Source organism: Astatotilapia calliptera, chromosome 9 (assembly GCF_964374335.1).
Source record: "Astatotilapia calliptera chromosome 9, fAstCal68.1, whole genome shotgun sequence".
NCBI classification, from domain to species: Eukaryota; Metazoa; Chordata; class Actinopteri; order Cichliformes; family Cichlidae; genus Astatotilapia; species Astatotilapia calliptera.
In genome coordinates, this window is record NC_137430.1 from 12,749,483 (window position 1) to 12,765,760 (window position 16,278).

Consider the following 16,278-nt stretch of genomic DNA (forward strand, 5'->3'; position numbering starts at 1 on the left):
ACTTGACCGCCCACTCACACACTAACCTGTTCCTCATTCTCTCATTAATATTAATATTTGTGTCTTAGCTTTTCTGTTCTTCTTTTTGTGTCTCTGTGTGTGTCTGTACTCACACAGGTTACAGCTTTGTGTTGATCAACTTCCTCGATGTGTTTAGATCTTTCTGCTTTTATTTAATGATTCCTTCTTCAGTTGATCCACTCGGCCAATAGATGTCTAAATGTTTTTATATTTATTGTTTGTAGTGTGTTTCCTTCAGCACCAAAATAATCGCATATTGAGAGAAGGTAATTATGGAGAGAAGAAAACAGTTGGAAAAACAAAACGCAATGAACAGAATATTACTGACAAAGTGACAGCAAAACTAAAGAAAGGTGCCATAATAGACAGTCTATTGCAGTTTGTTGTGTATGGGGCATATTCAGACACATATTCAGTAAATGCAAATTATTTACATGGCAGTGCACTACAGGCATAAATCTAGACTCCTAGATAAAACATTATGGGTCATTCCCACAACCACACACAGCTTTACTGTGTTCCAGAAAAGTATCCAATAGCGGTGACAACTGCTCCACAGTAGCAGGTGGGATTTTTCTTTTTTGAGAACGGCTCCTTTTACCTGTCACTATGGACGGTCTCTTTATGTTTTGATCAAGAGCCTTTTTTGGGCAGCTGAAGAGGAGAAATCCATCTTATGGCCAACCTCTGGCTGTATCTTGGTCATATTACCCAGCAAAACCCAGTATGCAGGTTCATCTGTAACAGTCCTCGTGCCACAGATCCGCACTGTTGCTTCTACAATAAACAGAAGATGGGTGCAGGTCTCCACGACTCCGGCCATACAGGTGCAGTGGGTGGCTTCAACCTTCCCTGTGATGCTCACAATGACCCATGGCTGCAATGCTGGTTCAGTCAGTCTTATAGAGTGCAGTACCTGAAACACACACAAAGTTCCTTTAAAGACAAGAACTATGAGCCAAGGCCGACATAAATGTGTTTAATCTACTTTATCATAAATGTAACAACGTGTTTATAACGTTAGCACATGCATGTAATTTTTCATTTTTTATGTGTCCATCTAAAGAACGCTGTATGTTATAGTCTAACTCTTCCTGTTCTCTCTCAGAAACCTGCCTGCAGAAATTGAACCTAAAGTATGCAGTGCAAGGATGTAATCACTTTAGAGATGAAGAAAGTATAACGTTTGACTTTAAGTGACAATTATGGACACCTAATATGATAATGAGATTCTGCAGGTCATTAAAACTAAAATAAAATGTACTTTTAGTGACACAGGACACAAACACGGAAGAAAGATGTATAATTAGAATTATTTATACTAAACATGAATAAATCATTGCAATTTCTTTAACCAGAAAGAATAACTAAATCCTTCAGGACAATATCACATCAATGCACTGAATTCACTATATTATCCCTCTAACAGAGCCTCCACATGTTCTCACTGTAATTTCCCCCTCATGACTGAATTTATGCTGCACTAATTTGAATGTTCGGTGGAAAATCAAACGCATTTTACTCACAGTACTCGAGCTGACTTAATCTTGTACCCATGTGTGTGTGTGTGTGTCCCTCCAGAGATTTGTAATTGCAAAACTGGTTCACCTTGTACTCGCTGACTCCACAGACATGGTAGGTCTCCTTATTTCATACGGGTCCACATTTCCAATGCACGCTATTTTCTCTTTGCATTAAACTGCTTTTGCTTTTAAACATGTTTCTAGCAACCATCCTTCCAACATAGTGTGTTTGCTTTGATTCGTGGCCCAGGAAGATGGCGCCGCGCTCCCACAATGCATTGCGGGTTGACGTCAACTCCAAAGCCATATTCTGTGTGTGTGGGTGCATGTGTGTGTGCTTCCAGCCATACTATACATAGACATATGACCTTACAATGAACTTAAACTGCGTGTATGAGGTATGCAGAAAAGCAGAAGTAAACGTTTTCCTAAACTATAAAAGCAGGAATTTGTAATAGGTCATATCTCAAATGCACATTTAAAGGTGTGAAATCTTCACAAACAGAAAGGTTTGGTATCAAAAGCTATAATGGGATTATAACGTCGAGGCTGCTTCCTGTCATCTCATGGTACACAAGTGCACACAGAATCTTATCAGACCTAATAAGGAGATGATTCTTATCAGCATACAAATGATTATATGTTTCTAAGCACAAATGACAATATAAGAAAAATCTATTTCAACAAGCTGTTTAAAAAAAATATGATAATGCCTTATCGCCTCTTGGATGAACCTTTCAGAAAGCTAAACTGAAGACACCTGATTCTCCCAGAACTAGCCAGAGTTTATGTTGGAAAAAGTCAAACGCAAATCTATTTCTAAATCAGCAGTCTGGAATAATTTTACTCTATTTCATTTTCATTTTTGTTCCTCTTCACAGACTGAAGGAAGAACAGAAGCTGAACCTGAAGCTTCTCAGATCCAAAGAAGTGACATCACAAGAGTTCGTCACAAATGACACATTTCCACATGAATTTAACTAAAAAAACTAATGTCCAGCAACAAGAGATGAAAAGACTGTTTGAATGTTTATTAAAAGGACGTCACAGGAAGAATCAGAATTGGTATACTTTATTAATCCCAAAGGAAATTATGGGTTACAGCAGGCAGCACACTAATGGCGCATGCGCACTTACAAAGGAACCTTCTGACCATTACACAGGCATCACATTGGCATCACAATGTCAGTGAGGTAGGCTGATAGTAAAAAAAACAAAAAAAACAATGAAATACATAACATTAGGTGAGAGGAGGAGAAAAATATTCCACTCAGACTCCTAATAGGAGAACAGTTTGAGAACAGAAAAAAAACACCCCAGCACAAAAAGCACTTTGTTGGGTCCTCAGCTTCCATCTCGTCGACGCTCTTCTTCTTGTCGACGCTCTTCCTTACTCGCTTCTTCTCATGGTACCTGACACTCCTCTTGTGCCACATGGCTCACGCCATGTGTCAACTCCCCAATGAGACATGTACAAGAGTGTTGCACAGTCTCCTTAAAACAATCTCCAGGGTTTGTCCTTTGGAGCAGCTTCACTCCAACCTGTAACCCTGTGTATAAACATTAGTCAGTAATTAAATATTTAGCTTGTTTAACTCCCAGCTCCACCTGGAGCCTGTATCCTACAAGTCTTTAAGTTAAAACAACTCACATTTGCAACCAACTGCAACTCATAAGTGTAATAAAGTATTCAGCAACACAGAGACAAGTATCATTGCAGGTTTATTCTAAACTCATTAAACCCCTACTTTTTTTTTTTCCATAATTTGCTCCAAATCATTGAACATCTCATCGTCATTCCACATTATAATCAGTGACTTCCCTTAAGTTTGTCACTCACCATGAGCCCAATAGTGGTCAGATAATGAGCCCAGAGATGGGCAGTTACTGTAATCCTGTACTGTATTACAGTAACTGTACTGTACTGTAATCCTGTTACTGTAATTCGATTACTTTTTTCAAGTAACGAGTAAAGTAAGGGATTACTATTGCAAAAATGGTAATTACATTACCGTTACTTTCCCGTAGGAACGCTGCGTTACTGCGTTACTAAAACCGTGATTTTTTTGCGAGAATGTCTCATGACAGTGACGTAAGCAAGTGCGACGTTCGTGACAACAGCTGTCTGCAGATCAACAGTGGATAATATATCGAGTGCGGAGAGAGTATGAGCGTGCAGCGTTTAAAGCGTGGAAGTACTGACCTTACTTTAAGTTTGATTCCATAAAAAGTGACAAAAACATTAGCGTCCGTTGTGCGTGGGAAGAAAACTTCTTTTTACAGCGAAAAAACCCTTAAACTTCCAAGCAAGCACCGAGTAGCTACGACGTAATGGGAAATTCACAGAGAAACCCGTGGATTCTTCCACTGACCGCCGCGGCACACCTGCACCAGGGTAAACCTCCGCCTACCCTACTCCTGCTTTACAGGTGAAAATAGAGCAAAAGGACCGCTAGACCAAAGGACTTTATTTATTTTCTGCTGTGTTTTACTTGCATCTATTTGAAAGAGTGAGTGTAAACACACACAATATATATATATATATATATATATATATATATATATATATATATATATATATATATATGTGCTGGAATGTGCAGAAAATAGGTTTAAATATTAAACAAATTTCTTCCAGTCAGAGAATGTTGCATATAATTAAATTTTTGCTTGATGCATAAAGTTAAAAGATTAAAACTAATAAAACAAGTTTTAAAAAGGGACTTTTCCATTTGATTACATTTTGTATGATGGATTATGTGGAAAAAGTAGAATTGGGCTGAAAGAGCTATTGCTTTATCACCTATTCAGGTTGTAAATCATGTTTTTAACAAGTAACTAAGTAATTAAGTAATTAATTACTTTTGAAAATAAGTAATCAGTAAAGTAACTGGATTACTTTTTGGGGGAAGTAATTACTGATTACTTTTTCAAGTAACTTGACCAACACTGAATGAGCCCTATGTAACTATTCTGTAACCACTGCACATCTGTTCAATTGTCACTTGTCTGTCTGTGCTGAATCCTCTACAAGCACTCTTAAAGGAAAACAAACATTAGCCAAACACACGGTTCATCCTGGTGGTCAGGCGTCGGCCATCCAGATTCCAGAGGTGCTGTAAAAGGTCATAATGTTAACACTCTGCTGTAAAAAGAAGCAACACTAGTTTCAAACACAGTATCACACTGTATTCACTTTCTCCCCTGTAACATTCACATTTTCTCCAATATTTTCTCAACAATACAGTGGGATTTCATCACCAACATATAGCCTGTAACCACAGTTTCCTTCACACAAAATCTCAGTAATCCTGTGGTAGAAAAACATTAAGTTGTGTCCTGCTGTAAATCACATGATCAAATCACATGATTAATCCTCTGTTGTAGAAAAGAAATGTAAATGTTATCGCTGGTGTATACACTCTTTCTCACAGTGATCTCTGTGAGCAACACAAGGTAGTGAATAACACACCCACGGTAAATTCAAAAATTACAGTTAAAAAGGTTAAATTTGCAGAGTTCACATAGTCATGTAACCCAAGTTTCGTCCTGTGGTCTCCTTCTGCTCCTGCAACAGAGACACACACAGATACATCCACACCTTTGTCACGTGGATGGGGGTTAACTTCACATAGTGGTGTTAAGTCAGTCAGTCTTGTCAGCTTTAACCAGCTTTTACCAGTCAGTCAGTTCCCCATTTTTTTTATTTTCACTCATTCATTCATCCATTGATTCTTTCTTTTGCTTATAGTGGAAATTATAGTCGCATTTCGTTTCCACCCTCAGCAAAACGACGACAAAAGAAGAATTTTAGATCGGATAGCCTCGCTGAATCCTTTTGGACAGGGACTTGCTTCCTTAATTGTCCCAAATAAGTGGCTTTCTCTTGAGCCCGTTTTAATTTTGGAGAAACTCACTTTGCAACTGTTCGCAACAACATGGTGTGTAGTTCTTCCTATTCAATGTTCAGATCTGCTTAGATGACAAAGAATATTAAACAAAACTTTCAGTGCACTGTGAAAGTAACAAAATAAAAAGAATAAAAGAAAGGAAAGGAAAGGCCTTCTTAAATCATGACACGTGTTCTTCATCTCAGGGGGATAAATCATACCACACCCAATTGGCAGGCTCAACTTAGTAATAAAAGACAAATCAACAGCCAGTTTAATCTCAAACATTCATCCAATCAGCCACACCACACACAACATACAGCATAACCCTGTTGTCTCATTACATAATAAGTTTCTTCTCATCTATAGGGAGTGCAGAATTATTAGGCAAGTTGTATTTTTGAGGAATAATTTTATTATTGAACAACAACCATGTTCTCAATGAACCCAAAAAACTCATTAATATCAAAGCTGAATGTTTTTGGAAGTAGTTTTTAGTTTTTTTTAGTTTTAGCTATTTTAGGGGGATATCTGTGTGTGCAGGTGACTATTACTGTGCATAATTATTAGGCAACTTAACAAAAAACAAATATATACCCATTTCAATTATTTATTTTTACCAGTGAAACCAATATAACATCTCCACATTCACAAATATACATTTCTGACATTCAAAAACAAAACAAAAACAAATCAGTGACCAATATAGCCACCTTTCTTTGCAAGGACACTCAAAAGCCTGCCATCCATGGATTCTGTCAGTGTTTTGATCTGTTCACCATCAACATTGCGTGCAGCAGCAACCACAGCCTCCCAGACACTGTTCAGGGAGGTGTACTGTTTTCCCTCCTTGTAAATCTCACATTTGATGATGGACCACAGGTTCTCAATGGGGTTCAGATCAGGTGAACAAGGAGGCCATGTCATTAGTTTTTCTTCTTTTATACCCTTTCTTGCCAGCCACGCTGTGGAGTACTTGGACGCGTGTGATGGAGCATTGTCCTGCATGAAAATCATGTTTTTCTTGAAGGATGCAGGCTTCTTCCTGTACCACTGCTTGAAGAAGGTGTCTTCCAGAAACTGGCAGTAGGACTGGGAGTTGAGCTTGACTCCATCCTCAACCCGAAAAGGCCCCACAAGCTCATTTTTGATGATACCAGCCCAAACCAGTACTCCACCTCCACCTTGCTGGCGTCTGAGTCGGACTGGAGCTCTCTGCCCTTTACCAATCCAGCCACGGGCCCATCCATCTGGCCCATCAAGACTCACTCTCATTTCATCAGTCCATAAAACCTTAGAAAAATCAGTCTTGAGATATTTCTTGGCCCAGTCTTGATGTTTCAGCTTGTGTGTCTTGTTCAGTGGTGGTCGTCTTTCAGCCTTTCTTACCTTGGCCATGTCTCTGAGTATTGCACACCTTGTGCTTTTGGGCACTCCAGTGATGTTGCAGCTCTGAAATATGGCCAAACTGGTGGCAAGTGGCATCTTGGCAGCTGCACGCTTGACTTTTCTCAGTTCATGGGCAGTTATTTTGCGCCTTGGTTTTTCCACACGCTTCTTGCGACCCTGTTGACTATTTTGAATGAAACGCTTGATTGTTCGATGATCACGCTTCAGAAGCTTTGCAATTTTGAGACTGCTGCATCCCTCTGCAAGATATCTCACTATTTTTCACTTTTCTGAGCCTGTCAAGTCCTTCTTTTGACCCATTTTGCCAAAGGAAAGGACGTTGCCTAATAATTATGCACACCTGATATAGGGTGTTGATGTCATTAGACCACACCCCTTCTCATTACAGAGATGCACATTACCTAATATGCTTAATTGGTAGTAGGCTTTCGAGCCTATACAGCTTGGAGTAAGACAACATGCATGAAGAGGATGATGTGGACAAAATACTCATTTGCCTAATAATTCTGCACTCCCTGTATGTGTACCCGATGGCGCGATATGGCAGCCTCGCTTCTGTCAGTCTGCCCCAGGGCAGCTGTGGCTTCAACCGTAGCTTGCCTCCACCAGTGTGTGAATGTGAGAGTGAATGAATAGTGGCATTGTAAAGCGCTTTGGGTGCCTTAAAAAGCGCTATATAAATCCAATCCATTATTATTATTATTATTATGTTAAAACTTCTTCACACACTAGAAGCTCAACAATCAGCTCACTCATTGAAAACCCCTCATCAGCATTCTGTTTTCTCCCAGGTTATGATGCAACCATCTGACCTAACCTCCAACTTGCAGTTGTCACACATGGAAATCAAATGTGTGAGAAGCTGCAGGATTCAAACAGAAGTGTAACTTATAAATACATGTTCATACTTTTATTCCACAATCAGAGAGAAAGAAACAGAGAGAGAGTGCAGGACAGACAGACAGGTGACAGTCTCAGGTGTATACACTGCTACAAAACAGCACGAGAGAAGGAAGATTTAGTGTTTGTGTTATTACGAGTGCTAAACAAGAAGAGTTCCCAGATGGTACAGTGGACACATGTGTGACTCCTGTGATTAAAGCATCTTTCTTTCAGCTTAACGAGTGAACCGTCGGCTCGTTCAAACACACGTTAAAGTCCGTTTGGCTCGACACCACCGAACAGAGGCAGCAATATAACATAGCTAACATTAACAGTGCAGTGAATCCTGCTTGTGCCGTGATATTCAGGACTGCAAACCGAGCAGCATCACTGACTTTCAGCTTGTTGTGTTTGTGGATATATGACTGACTTTAATTATCCATAAAATCATCACATTCTCTATAAGATCAAGGTCAACTATTGAACGGCGTATATTTTGAAGTAAAGGCTTTAAAACCAAGTTAGTACAAACATCGCTAATGACACATAACTTTCCCGACATTTAGCCAACAGTAATGTTTTAATGTTCTTCATTCTTAAACATTTGCAAAAAACTAAGTGACATAATATTAAGTACTTTTACAAGTTTACTCTTCGGCCACTGCATTTCGAGCAGCGTTTGAATTGTACCTTAAAATGCGGCTTTGGGATACAGCCGTTGAGTTAGATACCGGTGGAAAACACCTACAAAGATAGAACAACCATACTCATATATATTCAAATAATTAAAAAAATGTTAATTTACCTGTTACTACCACACACCAAATCCAGTCATTGGTACTTCCTGGCTTGTGTAGTTACTAGGTAACAAGAGCTCAACACTGCCCCTAGCATCCTGGAGCACTTCCATTGTGTTTTGGAGTTTGCATGGGTTTTGGAGTTTGCATGTGTTTTGTCTCTAGGGGCCACTGTAGGAGGGGCCTTCGGCAGCGCAGTGGCTCCAATCAGGCGCTGCAGAACCTGGGTCTGCTGGTCCGCCTGCTCCTGCAGCTTACCGGAACCGACAACACAGCAAGTACGAGCCATAGCTGATGTTTCCGTGTGCTTTCGCTCCTGTAGCCCTTTGTTTGGCCAACTAAGGCTACGTTCACACTGCAGGTCTTGATGATCAATTCTGATTTTTTGATCAAATCCGATTTTCTTGTCTACTTGTTCACACTAAAAATAAAATATGACATCAAACGCGCTCAAGTGTGAACCCTCAAAGCGGCCCATATGCGCAAAAGCACATGTCACAGACAACGCATTCCGTTCAGACTCAGACCAAACAGTATTGTTTGACTGATGGATCTTAATATAAAGACTTGTTTCGTACTTTACGTTCCCCAATTGTGCTTTAATTTATTTTGTTATTTACATATGGCCTAATAATTATCCTTATTGCTATTTTAGAGAGGAGCGGTGCTTCAAAGGATAGCGGCAGATTTCTGTCAGAATTTGCAGATTATACAGTACAAATAAAATGTTCACGTTTCTCCAACATTGTCTTCCCAACAGTTTCACTAACATCTACACTGGATGGACAGGAAGCGTTCACGATGTCTTCTCCAGCACTGATAATTGGCGTCTGTTTTGTGTCAGTGATGTAAAAGACATGACCATTCAAACAGCAGTCGCTTTTTAAAACATCAGATATGTATCGGATTCAATACCACATACGAAAGTGACCCAGATCGGATTTGTGCTGTTCAGACTGTCATACCATGATCGGATATGGGTCGCATAGGATCAAAAAAGTCGGATTTGATAAGCTTTTGCCTGCAGTGTGAACGTAGCCTATGATGGTGGTGATGATCGTGACCTCGCCCCCTCCCGTGACATCACGCTCCAAAGCCCTGTATGAGGTTAGTCATTAATATATTTCAACAACATGGGAATAGAGCGGCTAAAAGAGAATTCAAGATTAATAAATCAATTGGAGGAAGCAATAAGAATCAATTGTGTAAAGTTTGATTTATCTGACTGATTTGTTTCACTTAGTGTGCCTTATAATCCAGTGCGCCTTATGGTCCGAAAAATACAATAACGTTTAAACCAAAGCAGTGGAGTGGTTTGGTTTAAACTAGATTAAAACCAACAATGGTCTTAAAAAATTATATATTTTAAAACAAAAGAATTAAAAACACTAACCGAAATTGGATTTAGCTAAATTCTGGACCATGTTTCAAGATTGCAGTAGCTAGATGGCTGATTGGAGACCATAACAGCTAATAAGAATTTTTGCATCCAAGTCTGTAATTGGTTGGGTTAGTGGCACACTTATAACGTGTATAGAAAGAGTTAAGGGTGCAGGGTGCAGAGGTGTGGAGAGCAAGAGTGAAACTGAGAGCAGGTCCACAGATGTCTATTATGGTCTGTCAGCACACTGATCAGAGATCTGAGCATGAGCCAATGCCAACAACTGAGCAAGAGGGGCTGTTATTGTGTGTGTGAAATACATTTCTTGCTCAAATTAAACTATTCTTTGCTCAAAAATAATTTTCTCCTCAAAATGTAACATTAGACTTGCCAATTTTCTTAGATGTGCTCAGAATAGAGGCAAAAAATAACAGCACAGTTTATTTTTGTGTTTTTGTCTCCCTCTAGGGTTTCCTGTGAAACAGTTGGATCCACTTTCAAGTTCACTAAACTGTTGAGAGAGAACAGTATTGGGCTTGGTACTAAAGAAAAATAATGTATTACACATTACCAGTTACTTTTCTTAAAATTAATGCTTTATGTTACTTAATTACTCACTGGAGAAAGTTAATTGTTACACTACTTATTACATTACATCGCTGTCACTCTAAAAACTGACACTGTCACATAATTAGCAGTTAACAATAAAAACTTAAAGATTACAGGCCCACACACCCACACAATGTGTGTCGCCCTAATGAAGACACACATACAATCTTTCTTTTAGTTTGTATGTATGAACACAAAGTCGACAACAGCAAAAATGAACATCAGCCCAAAGAGACTTCAAAGTGATCTCCACAGGGATGCTACTTTAGAAACGTGAACATGTAGAAACAAAGGCTGCTCATCACTTTGTTACCTGATGAAGTTCTGGGTCTGGCTGCTGGGCTGTGTTAGCATGTGTGTTTTTCTTTGTTAACACGTTTCTGTAATGTGATCTCCTTTTAGACATTCATATTTTCTTCGCCTCAGAGTTGCTCTGTGTTGAACTGTTTTCTGGCTTGTTGACTTTCACCTCTGCAAACACCAAATCCTGCTGTTGTCCTCTGTCCTGCACTGAGTCAGAGGATGCTTCATAGCCTAGCAAAAACACGTTTATATCTCCATAATGGATGTTTTTCTTCTTCTCCTTCTGATTTACTTGCTGGCTCTTCAACAACCAGCTCTTCACTTATTTGAATCTATAAAATGAAACAAATAGAAAGTTTCATTTAAATCTATTAAGCAGCTGGTGGAGGTACTACAGTAAATAACCTTCTGAACAGTTCAGTAAATTACAGGGAAGTTTAGTATTTCCTTAGAGTCTATTGTTGAGTTTGATGCTTTAATTTTAAGCACTTGTAAGACATAAGAGGCCATTAAACATGACTTAACTATCCTGTGTTTGAGGTTAAATATATGTGTAAGTAAACAGATAATTTAACATGCAGGTAACGTGTCAGTGACAGCAACCGATCATGTTTTCTACTGTGATGTAATATTTACCAAACAAAGATGATCAAGAAGAGTGACATCATCCCGAGGATTCCTCCAAGAAGTGACCACAATGGGAAGGAGCTACTATCCTGCTCTTCTGGTAAATAAACAAGATCAATATGAAACAAACAAGAGTTAAAGTAAACACTTGCCTTAATAAATATGATTCATTTTTTTTAAAAGACATAAATCTGTCACATAGAAATATTTTCTGAGCTTAGTTCATTACTTTTGGTACTTTTCGGAGTTCAAGTGGGTCTCAACATCCACAGCCGTAGTATTTAAGTCAGAGTTATAGATATACACAGTTATGTTTAATAAGTGAATAACACTCATCATCTTGTTACAGTCCAGTGTTCTGTTGGGTTCTGATGCAGGTATTGTAAGAGCCACTAATAGAAATAATGGCAGACCAAATGATTAAGCAATCTTCTTGCATAAACTTGTGTGCTTGCAGTCACTTTGCACAGACTGTGCCTTCAGCTTCCTGTTGACAAACTTCCTCAATGTGTTTAAATGTTTCTGCTTTAATTTAATGAGTCATTTATCAGTTGAACCACATGGCCAAAAGCATCCATTTAAATGTATTTTCTTTCTTCACCAGCACCAAAATCATAATCACATATTGTGAGAAACATCTCAGTTACACCACAGTAAGTACAGTTTGGCTGTGATGCAGCAAAAGCAGGTGGCTGATTCTTCACAGCTGAATTTATTAGTTACAGATAGCAATTATTTTATGCCTGCTATAAGTAAATGTCACATATTCTTCTGTTTCTTTGTTAGCTAACTTTAGAAGTAAATATTATGAATGTTTTATGTCTATGCTTTGTGTTAACATAAGTGTTTGGGAATCATACATGTGAGCATATTTTGCAGCTTTAAATACTCAGCTTCACAGAGCTGCTTACATAGCAGCAGACTCTAGTTTTACTGGATAAAAGAACTTGTTTCCTTTGTGTAGCCTGGCTAAATTAACCAGCCCAGAACACAGATTATCTTTGGGGTTCTTTTAATCTGAATGATAAAGTAAGTGCTCAGAAGAAAATAACAAGGTTGTAAAAATAAAGAAATAAAATTGTTACAGACAGCTCCTATCCAGTAACAGCTTTGTGCTCTGGTAACCCACTGCTACTGCAGGTTATTTCCCCAACTTTATCAGCATCTGGAACTCAAGGACATCTAGCGTCATTTCGTGTCTGATATAAACCCAAACATAAATAAAACAAAACTTAGCAGTGCAAAAATAACTGTAGTGGCTTCTCCTGCATAGATACAGAGCCAAGATTAAACAGTTAACACGGTACATTTCCCTCTTACCCACAGAGATAGTATAATACAAGTGTGAACTCAAATACATACAGTGCATTAATCCAGCAGAAAACGGAATATGGATCCCTCTGAGACGAACGGCGAAGTTGGTGGCAGCTACTCCTGGTGCCTTAACTGTTGCACACTTTGCGTTCAAAACAGATCACGCAGCGAAAAAAGGCATTGCACACCCACATAACACCAATGCAAGCTAGCACTCGTGCATGTCTCCGTAGATCCCCATGATCCCTTCCGCTCTCAGAGGTACCCCAAAAGAAAAACAGTGCCATCCAGTGGCATGTCCCATAATATCGAACTTCCACCCGGCTACATACTCCCCTGCTTAAGAGTCAACGTCCCCGGTGACTCAATTGGTATATCTCAACTCATGCACTGCTTCCTTAAAGAGAGCAGTACCCAAATTAGTCAACAACTGAGACAGTACCTCAGGGCTCAAGGTGATGGCATGACATGCTGATACAGGGACATGGTAAGGGTTTGAATGCACTCCAGCATTAGCTCTTTTACTCCGACGGGGCACTGGTGTTGGTGGAATGACACCAATATCCCTGTTAGTTTCAGTAGCAACTGTCTCTGGTGTGGACACCTGCTCAGAGTCAGATGGTACAGTAACACGAGCATCATCAGTGTTTACAGACTCAGAAATGTCGCTGCTTTGAACTGCTTCATCAGACCCCTGCTCTGCACTTGGGTATGAGGTTTCTCCGAACAACACATACTCAGGATCTGGATCTGAACAGCCTGTTTTCTCTTCTGTCCTAGGACTCACTACCACAGGGGATTCATTATTTTTCTTTTTCCTGGGTGCAGGAATTGGGCCAATACAAGGTCTAAGGTTAGCTCTGTGAACCCGTTTTACTGGCCCACCCTCCACCGGCTCCACTGCATGTGTGCTGCCCTGGACTTCGACAACCCTATAAACCACAGGGCTCCAGGCGTCCTGAATTTTGTTCCTGCCTTGGGGCCAGTGTCGCAGATAAACTAACTGACCTACTTCAACAGGGGGGCAATAGACTCGGGTTTTGTCCAGCTCAAGCCTTTCCGCTGCTTTCTGCTCCGTGTACTGCCTTGCTCTGTTATGTGCTTCATTTAAGCGCTGCTGATGCACAACCAGCCAGTCATGTCTCTTATCAAGCACCTGCTCCTGCCCCAGTAAAGCATCTACAGGAAGGTGGGGGTGCACTCCAAACATGAGGTAATACGGCGAGTGCCCTGTGGTGGCATGGGGAGTCACATTGTACGCATAGACCAATTCTGGCAAATACTCAGGCCAACGGCGTTTCTTGTCAGGTGGGAGGGTACGCAATAGGTCATGAAGTGTCCTATTGAAACGTTCACATTGTGCATTACCTTGGGGATGATGTGGTGTAGTACGGCTTTTTTTAACCCCATATAACTTGCACAGTTCCTGAATCACATCACTTTCAAAATTTCTGCCCTGATCAGAATGTAACCTCTCTGGTACGCCATACCTCATGAACCACTCTCTAAGCAAAATCTTAGCAGTTGTATCAGCTTTCTGGTCGCGTGTGGGGAAAGCTTGTGTGAACTTGGTGAAAACATCTGTAACCACCAACACATTTTCCCGTCCATCTGAGGCTGGCTCCAACATGCTAAAATCTACTGCAACCACTTCAAGAGGTCTAGTGGCCAAAAAAGGCTTGACAGGGGCATGAATCTTGGGCTGTGGCAACTTAGTAAGCACACATCTGTAGCATTTCTTAATCCACTGGTCCACTTCTTCATACATACCAACCCAAAAACATCTCTGTCTTAACAGATTCTGGGTCCGCTCCACCCCCTGATGCCCCATCTGATCATGCACACTCCCCAGTACAGCTTCCTTTAAACAAGCTGGCAAAAGGAGCTGCTGACACCTCCCCAAATGTCCATCCTCAATGACCCGATACAACAATCCCTCCAACTCCATGATACGTGACCACTGCCGGAGCAGAGAAATCACAGACTTAGCCAAACCTCTCCTCTGCTGGTGTGTGGGTTTCTTCTTTTTGTCCCAAAACTGCCTAAAGGACTTGATAGTAGGGTCAGAGCACTGAAACTGTCGCAACTCTTCCTTAGAATACCCTGGCAGAGTGGGTGTATTCCCTTGGGAATCAGTAAAATGGGTGTCTTGCTCAACTGCTGTGACCCGGGCCTGCCTCACCTGACAACATTTTACACCTGCACTTACTAAGTCCAGGCCTAGCGTTGTCCCTCTGCTGACAAGGTTACAGATGGATATGCATCCATCAAACTCCTCCTCATCTCCTGCAGGCTGGGGCTCCCCTGCTAATGGCTGTCTAGAGAGGGTATCGGCTGCTGTGTTACACCGACCAGGACGATACTGCACCTCAAAGTCAAATGGCGCTAACTGGGCAACCCAGCGCTGTTCAATGGCTCCCAGCTTTGCTGAGTTCAGGTGGCAGAGGGGGTTGTTATCTGTCACAACTGTGAATTTGGAGCCTAAGAGATACCCCCTAAACTTCTCAGACACAGCCCATTTAAGGGCGAGGAGCTCTAATTTCATGCTGCTATAGTTTCTGTCATTTCTCTCTGCATTTCTCAACCTTCGGCTGGCGTATGCTATAACACGTTTCCTGCCACCCTGCACCTGATAAAGAACTGCTCCCAGTCCTAAACTGCTGGCATCCGTCTCAACAACAAATGGCAGTGAGAAATCAGCATAAGCAAGTAGGGGGGCACTCGTGAGCTTCTCTTTCAGCTGTTCAAATGACTCTTGACAAGATGGCGTCCACACACTTTCCAGCAAGTTTTTATATTTAGCTGGACTGTCCTCCTTGCCCCATGCATTAATCAGATCATGCAAAGGACCTGCCAGCTGCGAAAATCCATGGAGAAATCTCCTGTAATAACTGCAAAAACCCAGGAAGGATCTCAGCTCTTTAACTGTGGTGGGTACTGGCCACTGCCTCACTGCAGCTATCTTGTCTGGGTCCGTACCTATCCCTTCAGCTGAGATCTGGTGACCCAAAAAGCGTACACTAGATTGGAGAAAATGACATTTCTCCACCTTAACCTTCAGCCCAGTTTCCCTGAGTCTCTGCAACACTGTCTGAAGACGTGTCAAATGGTCTTCAAAAGTTGATGAGTAGACTAATATGTCATCTAGGTACACGAGCATGATCTGAAGGATTAAGTCACTCATAGTGGCCTGCATGAGTCTTTGGAAAGTGGCTGGACCGTTACACACACCAAAGGGCAATCTGGTATATTCAAACAACCCAAATGGGGTTGTAAAAGCAGTCTTGTGCCTGTCTCTTTCGTGAACTGCCACTTGATGATAGCCACTTGCCAGGTCGATAGTCGAGAAAAACCTTGCACCATGTAATGCATCAAAGGATTCATCTATACGGGGCAAAGGAAAGGCATCACGTCTGGTCTTGGCATTTAGCCGCCTGTAATCGACACATAACCTCAAGCTGTTGTCTGTCTTCCTCACCAGCACAATGGGCGATGCATAGGCACTAGTGCTTTCTTTGATC